The sequence below is a fragment of the Eretmochelys imbricata genome, chromosome 2, assembly GCF_965152235.1.
Source record: "Eretmochelys imbricata isolate rEreImb1 chromosome 2, rEreImb1.hap1, whole genome shotgun sequence".
Taxonomy (NCBI): Eukaryota; Metazoa; Chordata; order Testudines; family Cheloniidae; genus Eretmochelys; species Eretmochelys imbricata.
Genome location: NC_135573.1, coordinates 7193473 through 7211585, shown reverse-complemented (window position 1 = coordinate 7211585; position 18113 = coordinate 7193473). Strand labels below are relative to the sequence as shown.

General features: G+C 41.9%; 1 protein-coding gene across 10 annotated transcripts in view; it reads right to left on the bottom strand.

Moving 5' to 3' along the window:
• The window catches only part of TSNARE1 (t-SNARE domain containing 1), a 710453-nt gene that overhangs the window by 662467 nt on the left and 29873 nt on the right, over positions 1 to 18113 (bottom strand). For 2 of the 10 annotated variants that reach the window (XM_077809723.1, XM_077809728.1), the window contains exon 1: positions 15660 to 15752. The exons of the other annotated variants lie outside the window; for them this stretch is intronic. The gene's annotated coding sequence lies outside the window, so the exon portion shown is untranslated. Of the gene's footprint in view, positions 1 to 15659; positions 15753 to 18113 lie in introns of those variants that run through there. 10 annotated transcript variants of the gene reach the window in all.

Below are 18113 nucleotides of genomic sequence, written 5' to 3'. Positions count from 1 at the left end.
AGTGAAAGAGCCAAAATTTCTTGAAGTTCCCACTCTAAAGAGGTGCTGAAAAAGGCAGGGAGAGATCTTTACCACCAGCAAACAGCTTACCACGTATTGAAGACTCACCACCTTCTTTTGCAACTGGCAAGCAGGCAGAAGGACACAGCCTGCTCACCCCATATTCCAGAATATGGTGGTAGATGTTGAAAGTGGTTGGACTCAGAGGTGTCCTTCTGTATGCCTGCCAGTTGCATGCTCATTCCACCATTATGGACGCAGTTTACGATTTATTTTGGGGCTGTTATTCAAAAATATAATTTTCAGTCTCTTATAGCACGGCTGCCTCCAGACTGATTTGAAGCAGGTTTTTTTTTCGTTTTCTTTTTCACCCCATCCCAACCTCCCAAATGCAGAGAGGAAATTGGATCACAACCTCCATCCAACAGATAATTTAGGCCATTCTGTTGCACAGACCAGGCTCCGCAGCAGACCTTTAGCACATAGCACTACATTTGATTTATTGTTCTTTTAAATGTTTATGAAGGAATCTTACAAGAGTAGCTGAACTGTGCTTGTGACATTTACCAATCTACAAGAATTTACGGTCGCTTTTAGCTGTTTCACCAAAACTGAAAAAGATACGCATGTGAAAAAGAAACTTGAAATTTTACAAACATTAGTGAATTGTCAGGAGGTTCAGAGTGGTAGAATTTCCTCATTTCTTCTGCAATTGGCAGGCATGGAGAAGGACATACCCTGCTCATTTCCCATTCCAGAACTTGGCAGCAGATGTTGAAAGTGGTTGGACTTCAGTCATTAGCTGAAGTTAACCAATAACTGCTTTCTCCTCCTCTCCAGCTAGTCCCAATAGCTGATGCGATCCTTCCAGTCACTGTATGGAAATGGTAAAGCTTAGAAAAGATTTATCTATATGTCTATAGAGAGACACAGACAGGGATATATAATCAATGACCAGAGCTAATTTTCTTTTACATAGCCATGCCCCAGATCCATTTCCTCTACTGCATCCAAACCCATCAAAGATGTTAGCAAACCGATCACGAACAGTCACACGAACAGATCTTGCTAGTATGGCCTTTAAGAGCTTGGGCCTTCACCATTAACTGAAGTGCAAACCTCAGAGGTTGGAAGAACACACTGCACAGGGAATTAGTAACATAATACATAATAGTTCACCTCTAGGTCATCAATTCATGTCTGTCCATGATCAGGACAGACTAAACACAGTTCAGTGTCTGGTGATCATAGAATATCAGGGTTGGAAGGGACCTCAGGAGATCATCTAGTCCAACCCCCTGCTCAAAGTAGGACCAATCCCCAATTAAATCATCCAAGCCAGGGCTTTGTCAAGCCTGACCTTAAAAACCTTAGAAGAAGGAGATTCCACCACCTCCCTAGATAACGCATTCCAGTGCTTCATCACCCTCCTAGTGAAAAAGTGTTTCCTAATATCCAACCTAAACCTTCCCCACTGCAACTTGAGACCATTACTCCTTGTTCTATCATCTGCTACCACTGAGAACAGTCTAGAGCCATCCTCTTTGGAACCCCCTTTCAGGTAGTTGAAAGCAGCTATCAAATCCCCCTCATTCTTCTCTTCTGCAGACTAAACAATCCCAGTTCCCTCAGCCACTCCTCATAACTCATCTGTTCCAGTCCCCTAATCATTTTTGTTGCCCTCCGCTGGACGCTTTCCAATTTTTCCACATCCTTCTTGTAGTGTGCGGCACAAAACTGGACACAGTACTCCAGATGAGGCCTCACCAATGTCGAATACAGGGGAACGATCACGTCTCTCGATCTGCTGGCAATGCCCCTACTTATACACCCCAAAATGCCGTTAGCCTTCTTGGCAACAAGGGCACACTGTTGACTCATATCCAGCTTCTCGTCCACTGTAAACCCTAGGTCCTTTTCTGCAGAACTGCCGCCGAACCATTCGGGCCCTAGTCTGTAGCGGTGCATGGGATTCTTTCATCCTAAGTGCAGGACTCTGCACTTGTCCTGTTTGAACCTCATCAGATTTCTTTTGGCCCAATCCTCCAATTTGTCTAGGGCCCTCTGTATCCTATCCCTACCCTCCAGTGTATCTACCACTCCTCCCAGTTTAGTGTCATCTGCAAACTTGCTGAGGGTGCAATCCACACCATCCTCCAGATCATTAATAAAGATATTGAACAAAACTAGCCCCAGGACTGATCCTTGGGGCACTCCGCTTGATACTGACTACCAACTAGACATGGAGCCATTGATCACTACCCGTTGAGCCTGACAATCTAGCCAGCTTTCTATCCACCTTATAGTCTATTCATCCAGCCCATACTTCTTTAACTTGCTGGCAAGAATACTGTGGGAGACTGTATCAAAAGCTTTGCTAAAGTCAAGAAATAATACGTCCACTGCTTTCCCCTCATCCACAGAGCCAGTTATCTTGTCTTAGAAGGCAAATAGATTAGTCAGGAATGACTTGCCCTTGGTGAATCCATGCTGACTGTTCCTAAACACTTTCCTCTCCTCTAAGTGCTTCAGAATTGATTCCTTGAGGACCTGCTCCATGATTTTTCCAGGGACTGAGGTTAGGCTGACTGGCCTATAGTTCCCAGGATCCTCCTTCTTCCCTTTTTTAAAGATGGACACTACATTAACCTTTTTCCAGTCATCCGGGACCTCCCCCAATCGTCATGAGTTTTCAAAAATAATGGCCAATGGCTCTGCAATCACATCCGCCAACTCCTTTAGCACCCTCGGATGCAGCACATCCAGCCCCATAGACTTGTGCTTATCCAGCTTTTCTAAATAGTCCCAAACCATTTCTTTCTCCACAGAGAGCTGATCACCTCCTCCCCATGCTGTGCTGTCCAGTGAAGTAGTCTGGGAGCTGACCTTGTTCATGAAGACAGAGGCAAAAAAAGCATTGAGTACATTAGCTTTTTCCACATCCTCTGTCACTAGGTTGCCTCCCTCATTCAGTAAGGGGCCCACACTTTCCTTGACTTTCTTCTTATTGCTAACATACCTGAAGAAACCCTTCTTGTTACTCTTAACATCTCTTGCTAGCTGCAACACCAAGTGTGATTTGGCCTTCCTGATTTCACTCCTGCATGCCTGAGCAACATTTTTATACTCTTCCCTGGTCATTTGTCCAATCTTCCACTTCTTGTAGGCTTCTTTTTTGTGTTTAGGATCAGCAAGGATTTCACTGTGAAGCCAAGCTGGTCGCCTGCCATATTTACTATTCTTTCTACACATCGGGATGGTTTGTCCCTGCAACCTCAGTAAGGATTCTTTAAAATACAGCCAGCTCTCCTGGACTCCTTTTCCCCTCATGTTGTTCTCCCAAGGGGTCCTGCCCATCAGTTCCCTGAGGGAGTGAAAGTCTGCTTTTCTGAAGTCCAGGGTACGTATTCTGCTGCTCTCCTTTCTTCCTTTTGTCAGGATCCTGAACTTGACCATCTCATGGTCACTGCCTCCCAGGTTCCCATCCACTTTTGCTTCCCCTACTAATTCTTCCCGGTTTGTGAGCAGCAGGTCAAGAAGAGCTCTGCCCCTAGTTGGTTCCTCCAGTACTTGTACCAGGAAATTGTCCCCCACACTTTCCAAAAACTTCCTGGATTGTCTGTGCACCACTGTATTGCTCTCCCAGCAGGTATCAGGGTGATTGAAGTCTCCCATGAGAACCAGGGCGTGCGATCTAGTAACTTCCGTTAGTTGCCGGAAGAAAGCCTCATCCATCTCATCCCACTGGTCTGGGGGTCTGTAGCAGACTCACACCATGACATCAACCTTGTTGCTCACACTTCTAAGCTTAATCCAGAGACTCTCAGGTTTTTCTGCAGTTTCATACCGGAGCTCTGAGCAGTCATACTGCTCTCTTACATACAATGCAACTCCCCCACCTTTTCTGCCCTGCCTGTCCTTCCTGAACAGTTTATATCCATCCATGACAGTACTCCAGTCACGTGAGTTATCCCACCAAGTCTCTGTTATTCCAATCACATCATAATTCCTTGACTGAGCCAGGGCTTCCAGTTCTCCCTGCTTGTTTTCCAGGCTTCTTGTCTTTATGTATAAGCACTTAAGATAACTCGCTGATTGTCCCGCTTTCTCAATATAAGGCAGGAGCCCTCCCTCTTGCGCTCTCCTGCTCGTGCTTCCTCCCGGTATCCCACTTCCCCACTTACCCCAGGGCTTTGGTCTCCTTCCCCCGGTGAACCTAGTTTAAATCCCTCCTCACTAGGTTAGCCAGCCTGCTTGCGAAGATACTCTTCCCTCTCTTCGTTAGGTGGAGGCCGTCTCTGCCTAGCACTCCTCCTTCTTGGAACACCATCCCATGGTCAAAGAATCCGAAGCCTTCTCTCCGACACCACCTGCGTAGACATTCATTGACTTCCACGATTTGATGGTCTCTATCTGGGCCTTTTCTTTCTACAGGGAGGATGGACGAGAACACCACTTGAGCCTCAAACTCCTTTATCCTTCTTTCCAGAGCCATGTAGTCTGCAGTGATCCACTCAAGGTCATGCTTAGCAGTATCATTGGTGCCCACATGGAGAAGTAGGAAGGGGTAGCAATCCAAGAACTTGATGAGTCTCGGCAGTCTCTCCATCACATCGTGAATCCTAGCTCCTGGCAAGCAGCAGATGTGATGACAAGCGTACAGTTAGCATCAGTCTAGCAGACAAGTGTCCAGACCATACATGCCAACATTGCAATCATCACTAACTGGTACTTTTGTTGAAATTCTCATCGAAGGCCAAGGGAAAAAATGGGCATGAAAACTCTCACTCTAGAGATGTCCTTTCCAGGCTGGGGTTGGAGCACATTGGCTGAGCAGTGCGAGGCATCTTGCAGACGTTGAGGTAACTTTCTGTGATGTTCCTATTCTGTGAATACAGCTGGTCAAAACATTTTGAATTTTCCAACAACAAAAGATTCAGAATTCCCCTGTTCCCATTCTTTGAGCAGTGCTAGCTCTAGATTTCAGCCTTGAAGAATGACCATCTGGGATTTTTTTCAGCACTAAATTCACTTGCATGAAAAGACCCATAATTTACTATAGTATGTACTGCTAAAACAACCATGAGAACATTGCTAGCGCACTGTATTCCATTTAGACTATCAGGTTGTAATAAGGATATTGATAAACTGAAGACAACAGAAAGGCAGCAAAAATATTTTTTACGTCACTTGCTTAAAAGGGAACTAATCACATGTTATTTAGGTTCCCTTCAGACCAGCTTTCAGTCTGGAACAGAGAACATGCTGGTCTCAATAGTTTAAGACCTCCTTCCAGCAATGTACAAAGGTCAGATTCTGGAGTCCTGCGAGATAATCAGCTGAACATGAGCTTCCACTGCACCACTGTGTCCGAAAGAGTGAATGTGAACCTGGGATCTATAAATAGGTGAATATTGAGTAGGAACAGGGAAGGCATATTGATTACCTCTGCATTTACTACTGGTGGAACCAGTCCTGGAAACAGTTCTGGTGTCCACAATTCAAGGAGGAAGTTAATATATTGGAGAGGGTTCAGAGAAGAGCCACAAGAATGATTCGAGGATTAGAAAACATGCCCTATAGTTAAAACTCCAGGAGCTCAATTTATTTAACTTAATATAAGGCTAAAGGGTGACTTGATTACAGTCTGTAAATACCTCCATGGGAAACAAATATTTGACAGCGGGCTCTTCAGCCTAGCAGAGAAAGGCATAACACAATCCAGTGACTGGAAGTTGAAGCTAGACAAATTCAGACTGGAAATATGACATGAATTTTTTAACAGTGAGGGTAATTAGCCATTGGAACAATAAAAGATAATTTCTATTTGAACTAGAGAATAAGTTAGAGAAGTCCTATCATCTGTGCTATACAGGAGGTCAGACTAGATGATCACACTGGCCCCTTCTGGCTTTATAATCTCTGAATCTCTATGTGGATTATTTTAGACCCATCAGATGCCTTTGATACTGTTGGCTATGAAATTTTCTTAACTTCCCTGCAAATCTTGAATTTGAAGAGATCACACTTAGTTTATTCTTTCCTCCTGAAGCTAGAGGGTAGCATTGGTCAAGTACTCATAAGCCTTGAGGGATCCAGTGCCAAGAAATCCATAGGGATCTATTTTGTCAAGCAGGGAGACAAAGTGGATGAGGGGCTGCAGATAGAACCCGAGACTATCTGTGTTTGGCTGCCATTAGTAGACATATGACATACAACTCTGTTAGTGGCCTAGACAGTGCAGTGTCTTCCCTGTCCCGACTGCGATCAGGACTGGGATATTTCACACTGTACTCCAAGATGAGAGCAAACAGCTCTCAACAAGTTCAATCCAAACAAGGAGAGGATAGTCGGCCGAATCTTACATTTATTTCTAAATGAAGCCAAAAGCAAAATTCACACGACCACCTGACCAGGACAGTGATAGTGACGATGAAATGCTAAGGGAGATTAGAGAGGCTATCATAATAAAGAACTCAATAATAGTGGGGGATTTCAATTATCCTCTTATTGACTGGGTACATGTCTCCTCAGGACAAAATGCAGAGACAAAATTTCTCGATACTTTAAATGACTGCTTCTTGGAGCAGCTGGTACAGGAACCCACAAGTGGAGAAGCAACTCTCGATCTAGCCCTGAGTGGAGCGCAGGATCTGGTCCAAGAGGTAACTATAACAAGACCTCTTGGAAATAGTGACCATAATATAACAACATTTAACATTCCTGTGGTGGGAAGAACACCTCAACAGCCCAACACTGTGGCATTTAATTTCAGAAAGGGGAACAATGCAAAAATGAGGAGGTTAGTTAAATAGAATTTAAAAGGTACAGTATAGCTACTAGAGTGAAATCCCTGCAAACTGCATGAACACTTTTCAAAGACACCATAATAGAGACTCAATTTAAACGTACACCCCAAATTAAAAAACACAGTAAAAGAACTAAAAAAGAGCCACCGTGGCTTAACAACCATGTAAAAGAAGCAGTGAGAGATAAAAAGGCATCTTTTAAAAAGTGGAAGTCAAATCCTAGTGAGGTAAATAGAAAGGAGCATAAACACTACCAAATTAAATGTAAAAATGTAGTAAGAAAAGCCAAAAAGGAGTTTGAAGAACAGCTAGCCAAAAACTCAAAAGGTAATTACAAAATGTTTTTTTAAGTACATCAGAAGAAGGAAGCCTGCTAAACAACAAGTGGGGCCCCTGGACAATCGAGATACAAAAGGAGCACTTAAAGATGATGAAGTCATTGCAGAGAAACTAAATGAATTATTTGTTTCAGTCTTCACAGCTGAGGATGTAGGGAGATTCCCAAACCTGAGCCGTCTTTTGTAGGGGACAAATCTGAGGAATTGTCACAGACTGAAGTGTTACTAGAGGAGGTTTTGGAATTAATTGAGAAACTTAACAGTAACAAGTCACCGGGACCAGATGGCATTCACCCAAGAGTTCTGAAAGAACTCAAATGTGAAATTGAGGAAATATTAACTATGGCTTGTATCCTGTCCTTTAAATCAGCTTCTGTACCCAATGACTGGAAGATAGCTAACGTAACGCCAATATTTAAGAAGGGCCCTAGAGGTGATCCTGGCAACTACAGACCAGTAAGTCTAACATCAGTACCGGGCAAATCAGTTGAAACAACAGTAAAGAATAAAATTGTTAGACACATGGAAGAACATTAATTGTTGGGCAAAGTCAACATGGTTTCTGTAAAGGGAGATCACGTCTTACTAATCTATTAGAGTTCTTTGAAGGGGTCAACAAACATATGGACAAGGGGGATCCAGTGTACATAGTGTACTTAGATTTCCAGAAAACCTTTGACAAGGTCCCTAACCACTATCTGAGTTTGGAAGAGTAAACAGACCTTGCCTGCATTGCTGAGAATTGGTTTTACTTGTTTTCTTTAAAAAAAACAAACACACACACCCTCCCCCACAAAAAAACTCGCTTATCCCCAAATGTTCTTAGTGCTTTGACATACAAATACAAACCATCTTTAACTACAAAAGCAAATACAGCAGTTCACCCAAACCAAAAGGGAGAGGAGACAGCTCTGGTCAGTCACTGATCCCATCCACAAACACACTCAAGCTGCTCCCATCATCCTCAAAATCCCGAGATAGAGAGAGAGATTCCGTCATACCCTAAAATGTCAACAGATCTGGGCTATTTTGCACCAAGAGGTGTGGGAAAGCCCCATCATTGAATACATCTTGCCAGCAGCTCCCTCCCACTTAAAATGAGAGATCTCCAGCCAATGCAAACCAAGAAAGTCATCAGCATGAGCCAGAAAGAAGAAAACAGGTAGCAGAAGAGCAGTCCTGCTTCTCATCCCAGTCACCACTGCAAAAGAATCCTCTCACCACATAAACCAAATCCCCTAAAACACACTCAGTATCATCTACAAAGTAAAGGACAGAAGGAGCCAAGAACTCCTACTTACTCAACTACAGATCCCCAGATGAAGAACCCATGGACTTCTTAGAAGAACTCACAGACCTGCCATCCCTGCGTCATTCCTCAGAGTCCTTTAAGGCTTTTTGCTGCTCTTCAGTGAATTGTTTGACATCTTTTTGGTATTGACAGGCCAAGAACTGTACCCTATATTTCAAGTGTGGTCGCACCAGAGCTGTACAACAAAAAAGACCACCAGCTCCTGGGTTCACATCATGACGCATCTCCATGTAAAGAGCATCTGGAAAAAGCTAATGATTCCAATAAAGCAACCACATTAAGGGAGGATACAACCTTATACGTACTGGCCTTGGGCCCCAATGCACCTCAGCCTCTATTCTCCACATGTGGCACATTATAGTCTAGTCTCCTGCAGGTTGTAATACTTTGATCTCATTCCAGTTATTGGGTTAGTCTGTGGGTGTTGGGTGGTGCGAGTAGCCTGTGATATACAGGAGGTCAGACAAGATGATCTATTGGTCCCTTCTGTCCTTGAACTCTGTGACTGCATGACATTTTAGAAGGATCTAAAGATATTTAACCCCAAGCATAGTTCCATCATTACAGAGCCTGTAAATACTTTACTGTTCACTAGCCCACTAGCGGATACTGGAGAATCCCTCACCCTCTCCCTTTTCAGAGTTAACATGTCTGCTGGACTACAACATGAAATACCCAAATGCAACATAAAAAAAAGCCAATCACATTTTCAGCCCTCATGCAGATTCACGAGAACAAGCTGTGTCATCAGCACTGCTCCTCCATGAAAACCCCAGAGGCCAGCACATCTCCCCATAAAAAACTTCTCTGTTTTTGAGATACTGGACTACATGGTAAAAGAATCTGCTCCTTTGGTTTCTAGTTTTATCTGAGAACTTGACTCCAAGAGCTCCCAGAACTCCCATTGAGAGTTGCAGGTTATGATGTTATTAATTTAATCGTGACATAAGAAAGAAAGAGGCTTTGAGGCTAACGTTTTGGTGACTACTAGTGTCCAACAGAAAGAGACTCAGTACTCCCATCCTCATTGACTCCCACTGAAGTCAATGCAACCAGGGGATTGCCTGTGATAGCAGCAGACTGGACTCAATGTCCCACAAGGTCCCATCTAGTCTTAGGTCCTGATGTCCCATTGGTACTACTCTTGCACACGTAATTAAGGAACTTGCTGTACCGAGGCTCTGATTTCTTAATAAAAGTGTCATTCAAAAAAAAAAAAAGCAGCTAAAGTTAGGAGCAACTTCTTAAGAAAAGATGGGGAGAATAGCGGCCAGTAAAGAAGGATTAAAGGGATAGATGGAAAGAAAAACTAAACTTAAATCTCACCCACTCATCTCATCCAGGAGCATCAATATTATAAGCTCACACAAACCTCTGGCTGAGGCCTCACCCACTTCCTCTTGAAAAGCTTGGTAACATGTCAGACATATCTCCTCAGACATGCTCCGCAAATAAACCCACTGTTTTCCAGCTGGAGCAGGGTTAACTCCACTGAACCTCTACGGCGGGAACTTTAAAGGGAGGACTAAAGTATGCCAAAACTTCAGAACGGGAAAAATAATTGTTTCCCTAGAGCATCAGAGTCTTCTAAGGGCATTTCTAAGTGCTGTTATATGATACAATCTTCTTGTTTTCAAAAACCTCCATTAAGTTACCATGATTTAGTTCATGGACTTTCCCTCCCTAGCTGGTACAAGAACCTTCCTGGAACATTATTCCCCTTTCAAACATCACCCTGTTCTGCCATTAGGAGGACTCGCATGCAATTCAAAGAAATAAAGGACAATGATATGAAAAACACAAGAGCATGCTTTTCTAAAGTAATATCAGAGTTCGTATCGCAGTATGTGAGCTTTCGTTTAACAACTGAATGGAAACTGTTATCTGATCCAGTGCTTTCAAGTAGCTCCTGACTGGGCACAGGGCATTATGGCACCAAATAAACAGACATCTCTTACCCTATCAGATGGCTGTTGGCCCTACCTGCCTGAACCTTCTCATTGCCTCTTCTTCCATCAAACTAGTGTGTGTGTGTGTGTGTGTGAGTGTGCGTGTGCGTGTAAGGGACTATGCAAAATACAGTTGTATTGCATTAACCAAAACATACTGGTGCACCAAAAGAAGTTCCAGTGGCATCTGGCAGTCAGTTCACTGAATCAATAAATGGTAGCTTTTGGATCTGGTGAAGTGGAGAGTCGCACACATTCAGAGATAAAGGTGTTAAAGTTCCATATGACTGAAGCTGTTGCTGTGCATGGAATGGAAGGCAGTTTCTAATATTAGGATAGAATTCTGTTGTAATTTTCTTAGAATGCTTTCAATCTTCAAAGCACTTTACAAACATTTAGTTAATCCTCTTTAATCCCTGTGAGGCAGCTGACTATTGTCATCTCCATTTTAACTGCAAGAAAGTGTTCAGTGATTTAACACAAGGCCACAAAAACACACTATGTCAGAATCAGGTTTAGGACATGGGAGTTTCTACTACCTAGTCCTCTAAGACTACATCCCTCTCTTGCAATACACCAGATCTCTTTCTATCTCAGGACATACCCTTAGAAACTAGATGTTTCCAACTCAATGGACTTTTTTTTTCCCTTGCAAGTGTTGTTTTAAAAACAATAATACAAGGATATCTGTGAATATTATTTATTCAGTCTATAGAACCAAAAGTTTGCCACGTTGGTTTACGGCTGAGTAAAATGCAAGGTCCCTGACTCCAACCTAAACAGAATGGAAAATGAGGATGAGAAGCATTAATAAGCATGTCAAGCGGTGATGTCCAACTGGCCTCTTGATAGTTCCATGGTTTTAATTATTGTGTTATTCCTTAGAATAGAGAGGGAGGAGCCAACGTAGAAACTAAGGCCCCAAAATTTTAGAAGGATTACTATTTAAGAATTTCCAAGGTGACGAGGCTGTTTAGAAAAAAGACAGGACAGAGTGCTGAATGAAAAAAAATTAAGGTCTAACAGCTAGATTTCTTCAATAGTCAGGAAATTCAGAGTTGCTGCAGCCTTCTGAAAGAGTGTACTTCTTGTGCAGCTAAAGAGTTGCCCCTTTTTTCCCTGGCTGTGAATGAGTCAAAAATTAAATTTTATCAAACACTAAGGTATTATATGATGTGTCAGACACAGCAGGAGAATGGGGAACTTGATGAAATATAATGATTAAATGAAGTTATATGTATAAAAGGGAAGTTGATTATAAGTGATATAACTTTGGGCAAAATACTGTAAACTTTAATGATGGGATTTACCTCTTGGGCAAACCTGTTGGGGGGAAAAAAAGGGATTGTTTTCATATTGATTTCTTTTAGTTTAGTCAAGTGAAGGAGCAAGGCTAATATTTGCATTCAAGCAGGCTAATGTTATCAATTTAGTGAAATACATCTATGCCAAAAGAAGCAGTAAATAAAAGGAACTTAAACCAAATACTGTGTTTACAAGGACACCTGATCACAGAGTGGAATAATCAGAAATGTAACTGTTTGATCAATAATACCCAGATTCAGCTCAGACATACACACCAAGGTCCCACCATTGTTGTTAAAACAAGGAGACCAGGAATGGAAGATTCCTGGAATGTTTCAGCCTGCTGGAGAACAACAGTTCTTGAAGTGATTTTTTTCAGAGTAACAGCCATGTTAGTCTGTATTCGCAAAAAGAAAAGTAGGATGCATCCGATGAAGTGAGCTGTAGCTCACGAAAGCTTATGCTCAAATAAATTGGTTAGTCTCTAAGGTGCCATAAGTACTCCTTTTCTTGAAGTGATTTTGCGTTGTATGAAGGATTGTTAAAATAAGTTTAAAGAGCATCAAAGAATAGGGAGGGACTTTGTATAAATTATATGAATTTTAAACTAGACATTTCAGCAGTTAGAGTTTGGAAGGAGAAACTACAACTTGAGCAAGCATAACTGCAGAATTAGCCAAGGGATGCATCCCAGTGGAGGCCCACAGAAAGCAGCTTACCGAGGTAAGTTGCTGACCAGAACTTGCACAGTGGCTGGTTTGCCATGTCCCAAGATGGTTGTACCAACAGGTGTGGCCTAATTTGTCTTATGCAAGCTGGTATGACGAGATGCATTGCACAAAGATGGGACAATATCAGCCCCAGTTGCAAGAACTCAAATGGTGACATCTCATTCCCTGATTGGATGGTGAGAACAGACAACTCAACTTCCAAGGGCAGCAGTGGGGGAGAAACCTCACTGGCTTCAAGACTGAGCTTGATAAGTTTTTGGAGGGGATGATACGATGAGACTGCCTACAATGGCACGTAGCTGATCTGCAATTGCTAGCAGCAAATATCTCCAATTGCCAGTGATGGGACACTAGATGGGGAGAGCTCTGAGTTGATACAAAGAATTCTTTCCAATGTGTCTGGCTGGTGGATCTTGCCCACATGCTCAGAGTCCAACTGATCACCATATCTGGGGGTTGGGAAGGAATTTTTCCGCCAGTCAGATTGGCAGAGACCCTATGAGGTTTTTGCCTTCTGTTGCAGAGTGGGGCATGGGTCACCTGCAGTTTTAAACTAGTGTAAATGGTGGATTCTCTGTAACTTGGAGTTTCAAACCATGATTTCAGGATGTCAGTAACTCAGCCAGAGGTTATGGGTCTATTACGGGAGTGGGAGGGTGAGGTTCTGTGGTTTACAATGCAGAGGAGGTCAGACTAGATGATCATGATAGTCCTTTCCCCACTCTGGCACTTCGAGCGCAGAGGTGGGGGCCCGCAAGGATTCTAAACATTAATACTGGCCACTCCAGGCTGGTATTAAACTCCCAGGGTCACAAGTTTTTTCTCTGACCTTGGATGGGAAGATGCTGCCACCACCCAAGTGCTAAAAAACCCCTTGGGACCCAGGAAGGCACACTTGGGAATTCTTCCCTGTGGGGTACCCTTGGCCCTTTCACCCTACCTCCAGGGAAGAGATGAGAAAGAAAACAAAGGAAATCAGCTGTTGCCATCAGCTAATTAAACAACATACGCACAAACCTCTTAGGGACACAAAAATCCAATCCTGTTCTTAAAAAAGGTAAAATTTATTAAAAAAACCAAAAAGAAAGAAAATGCATCTGAAAGCTCAGACTATTGCTAGATTTAAAGAAAAACAATTACAAAAATTAAGTATCAAAATCGCTCTCTTGAGGTTCAGCTTAAAGGTTACATGCAAAACAAAAGCATCTGGGGTTAGCACAGAGGAGTCCACAAGCCTTACAAAATAAGAGAAATAAACCTAATCATGTCTTTCTAGACATTTCTGATCTACTTACATATCTGGGTTTCCAAATAACCAATTCTAGGTATGAGTCTGATGATTTTTAGACCTGGCCTTCAGCTTCTCACAGCATAACTGCTACCATGTTCCCCTATTCCCCGGAGAACAACAGCAGCACAAAAAGGGAAAGATTTTTCCCCCAATTTTAAAAAGTTCTAGCCTTTCCATTGGCTCTTTTGGTCAGGTGCCCACTCCCTTCCTTGTACCTGGACTTTTTTAACCCTTTGCAGGTAAAACAAGTAGAGAACAACTAATAAGAGGAATTTTATAGCTAACTGGCTGGCTGGGTGTCCATAAAACAGAGCTTCCCCGCACTTCATTTATCGCAACTCTAATCAATCAGTTGACCACTTCCTGAAAGTGAGTGTCTAATTAGTAAGGAAGCGTGCATGCTCACGCACAGATTGTCACAGAGTTAGTCGGTTTCCTTGTTTTGTAACAGCTTCCAATAGAGGTTGTTATAAAGTGGCTTTAAAACTAAACAAATTGCTGTTAGCTACGTTTGTAGAACACTGTACATGTGTCTGCTATTGGTAATGATTTCATAGTCTTTCAAGCTCCAGGTGTATAGAGACATAAAATGAGACCAAGTGTGAAAGCTTCTTGCACTGCACTCAGTCTATATAGTTTGTCATAAATGTAGGAGTTTATGTTAGATAGGAGTGTTAGTCAGATCCTGTGGTTAAAATAATTTGTGGGAAAGTAGATTAGAAAGAGCTGACTGCTCGAAATCCATTGGGAAGATGACTTTGGTGAACTGGCAGGTACATAAGTAATTGACTAAACTGTTGTGATCTAGCTTTGGATTGTTCTTCCTCTGTTGTATTAGCAACACCAGAGTTGCTAACCAATTAGCACACGTGAGATACCCAAGTGGTAATCAAAATTAAAAGAACCCTAAAAAGAGTGATACAGGTAATCACTTGAGCAGTTGCTTAACCAAGGTTTGTTTTATTCTGTAGCCCAGTGGCTAGCTTGCCTTTATTATATTCTGCTTTATTTTTCAGCACTGATGCAAGAAACCTACAAGCCTATATACTGTAAGACATTAGCTTCAGCAAGTTAGCATAAGGCTTGAGGCTTACGAACTCTGAACAGATAAACTTTGCACAGAAACTTTCCAGTGGAAACCCCAAGTAATGGGGAGCTGAAAATAGAGTGTTTAAGGGGAATTTCTGACCACAGGAACATGAGTCCAACCACAAGAGTGTCCTGGCAACGAACTGATATACATAACAGGTACATGAGCTACATCCACAGACACCTAACAACAAGAGTGCCATGGTAAAGAATTGACGTATATGATAATAAGTTAAGATCACTGCTGTACTAACCTATAGGGGAAGGACATTCCAAAGTTAATAAGGTAAGGATATGCAAATAAGGAAAAAGGGAAATACCCCTACTGAATATGCATCAAAACATAGTGTTGTCAGAGTATCATATTATGAAAGTTGCATCCCAGCCTAGGGGTGATAGGAATAAGAAGATGTAATCCTTAGGAGGGGCCAGAATGATGGCCATGAGTGACGAGGAAGATGATGGCTAACATTTCAGATTGCTCTACCAGGGATGGTGTGAGTATATGGATGTGCAGAGGTACATTCTGTCATATCTCCATCAATTTTACTGAGTTGGGGTGATTGTGACTGTGCTAAATGTATTAATAAACTATTTGTAAATATAGGAAAGTTCCTATAGTGCAAGTGTTGCAACTGTACACATCAGGGCTGCCAAGTATATAATCATTTAAATAATACTGAGCCTGATCTTGCGACAAGAACATGTAAAGTAATAACTGCACATTCTTAAGTAATCAATATAATAATATAAATAATTACATAATCTAAAGATCAGGCTTCAATACCCTATCTTTCTCACAGTTACCAATCATAACGCTACATAAGAAAGTTACCTATAGGTTTTGTGGACAGAAATCTTCTCAAGAAGAATCTTCCAGGGCATGTCAAGTTTCAGACAGGTATGTCTCGATACATCCAAAATACTAAATGAGATACTCCTTGAAGGGGTTCAGGCCTTTTATTTGACATCATCTGACAGTGGTTCAGAAGATGTTAGCTTAGAAAAGAAGTGCCAAAGCCTCATATAAGCATGGTGGCAAACTCATCAGCCAAGGAAGACCTCAACAATCATTTCCTACTTTGCCCAGACTTCTTTCCTAAAGAAATCTCCCCTCTGGAATATCGTATTGCACATTTTGAGGGAGTGGAGGGTGTTTTACATCTAGCTCTGATGCCTCCTGGCATTGGACTCTGAAGAATACAGGTCTAGGTGGGGTACTAGTCTGCTTAAGTCTGGCAAATGAGGGGATTTTTTATCCTATTTTTAATTATCTTTATTGTAATGTCCTTCTGCAAACGCTACTAACCTCTCCCTCAGTTAAAATCAGAACTACACCACACCAAAAACTACCACAGAAATAATGGTGATAGTACCAGTCAGGGCTGTAATAACCAACACTGAGTTTATGACAAAACCACCTCTCGAGCCACCCTGAGCTTTATACTGTGACAGATATGACAGTATCCTGCGATATGCTGGATAATATTGATCAAGGTGTGGGTTTTTCAAAAACTTGTGTATGCTGACAAAACATAATTACACTACATGCATAAAATGTGTGGCTAAATACATAAACGGTGATAAAGTCATTTCTTATTTTGAGACAAAACTCAAAAATTGTGTGCTGCGTGAAATATCTTTTCCTCCCACCCTCCTCTTTTCTAGACTGTCTGAAAGATCAATTAAATGCTTTTGCACACAGCAGGCAGAAAAAAGCACTTTCGGAAAGATGAAACAACTCACTTTGTTTTTAATACAATTGCTAAAGAAAACAAGTATAATGGTTTAAAGATTTCCATAGTGAGAAAGTAACTGCTGAAAGCTCAATCATCCATTTAGAAGGTGCAAAAGGGATTTCTTTAGTCTTACACAAATTTTGTTAATGTGGTAAAGAAAGTAGGAAAACTTCTCCCAGCGTCATACCAGATTAAAAAGTATAAGTTCACCCAGTATACACACATAAATACACACAGTTCTACATAACAAACAACAAACTGCTTCCTTCATTTATCTACTTATTCATTCTTTTGATGACTTTCCAAGCAATCCCACCTATATTTTAATATATTTCTCACTCATGCAAGATACAATAGAGTGACAGACATGGATTCTGGTGTTCTCTCTTTATCCCCCTAGTCAGCATTCTGGGCAGCCCCAATGCAAGCTTCCCTCTCAACACCCAAGCCACATGCCTCACTCTGATCTGGATAGAAATACACCAGAAGTGTGAGATCAGTTCAGCTTCCTTTTTGGCCTCCTGGGAACCAATCTGTGATGGTAATTTTCTGAGGTGAGCATCTGTCCACAGGAACAGGACTGAGACCTATCAACTCATTTCATACAGAAATTAGATGACAACATCCAGTTACTATCCACCTGAGGCAAACATGAAATGGATCAACTAGAGGTTCAAAGTTTCCATATCTCATTCCCAAATCCCCTGAGATCCACCATCCATGACCAACCTTTGCAGAGGCAAAGTAAGAACAGATGAATACTGAAGCTAGATGATCGTCCAATCGGTAACAAGAGTAGTTCTGCCTGACCTCACGCTCTTTAGATGGTTGCAACTGCCCCTGCCCTACCCCCAGAGATGGGATCACCACAGAGGATGTTTTGCTGCCTATAAATTAGGTGACAGCATTTCAGGCCAAGCTATCCAGGAGGAGGAACTTTCCTTGCCTATCTTCTTGTCAATATTCATGCTTGTGGTCCAGTCGGATGAAAGCTCTGCTTTCCTCTCAGCTTCCTTTCTTCTCTCTCAGGAAGCATCAAATGAAAACATTTAAAGAAATAAGGCAAAAATAGAATTGTACCCATTAACAATTCATCTTCTCAGCTGTTGTAAACTCAGCAATTCACAGATTATAAAGCAGGAAGGGAATGACTGTGATCTAATCTGTCCTCCTGTGTAACAGAGGCCACGGGGCTTGCCTAAATTAATTCCTGTTTGAACTAGGGCACATCTTTTATAAAAACATCCTATCTTAATTTTAAAATTGCCCAGGGTAGACAATCCACCACAATCCTTGGTAAATTGTTTCAATGGTTAATTACCCTCACTGCTAAAAATTTGCACCTTATTTCCAATTTCAATGTGTCTAGCTTCAATTTCCAGCCACTGGATGATGTTTTCCTTTGTCTGCTAGAGTAACAAGCTTAATACCAAATATTTCTTTCCCACACAGGTACTTATGGACTGTGATCAAATCATCTCTTAACCTGCTCTTTGTTATGCTAAATAGCTTGAGTTACCTGAGCATCTCATTATAGGGCATGTTTACCA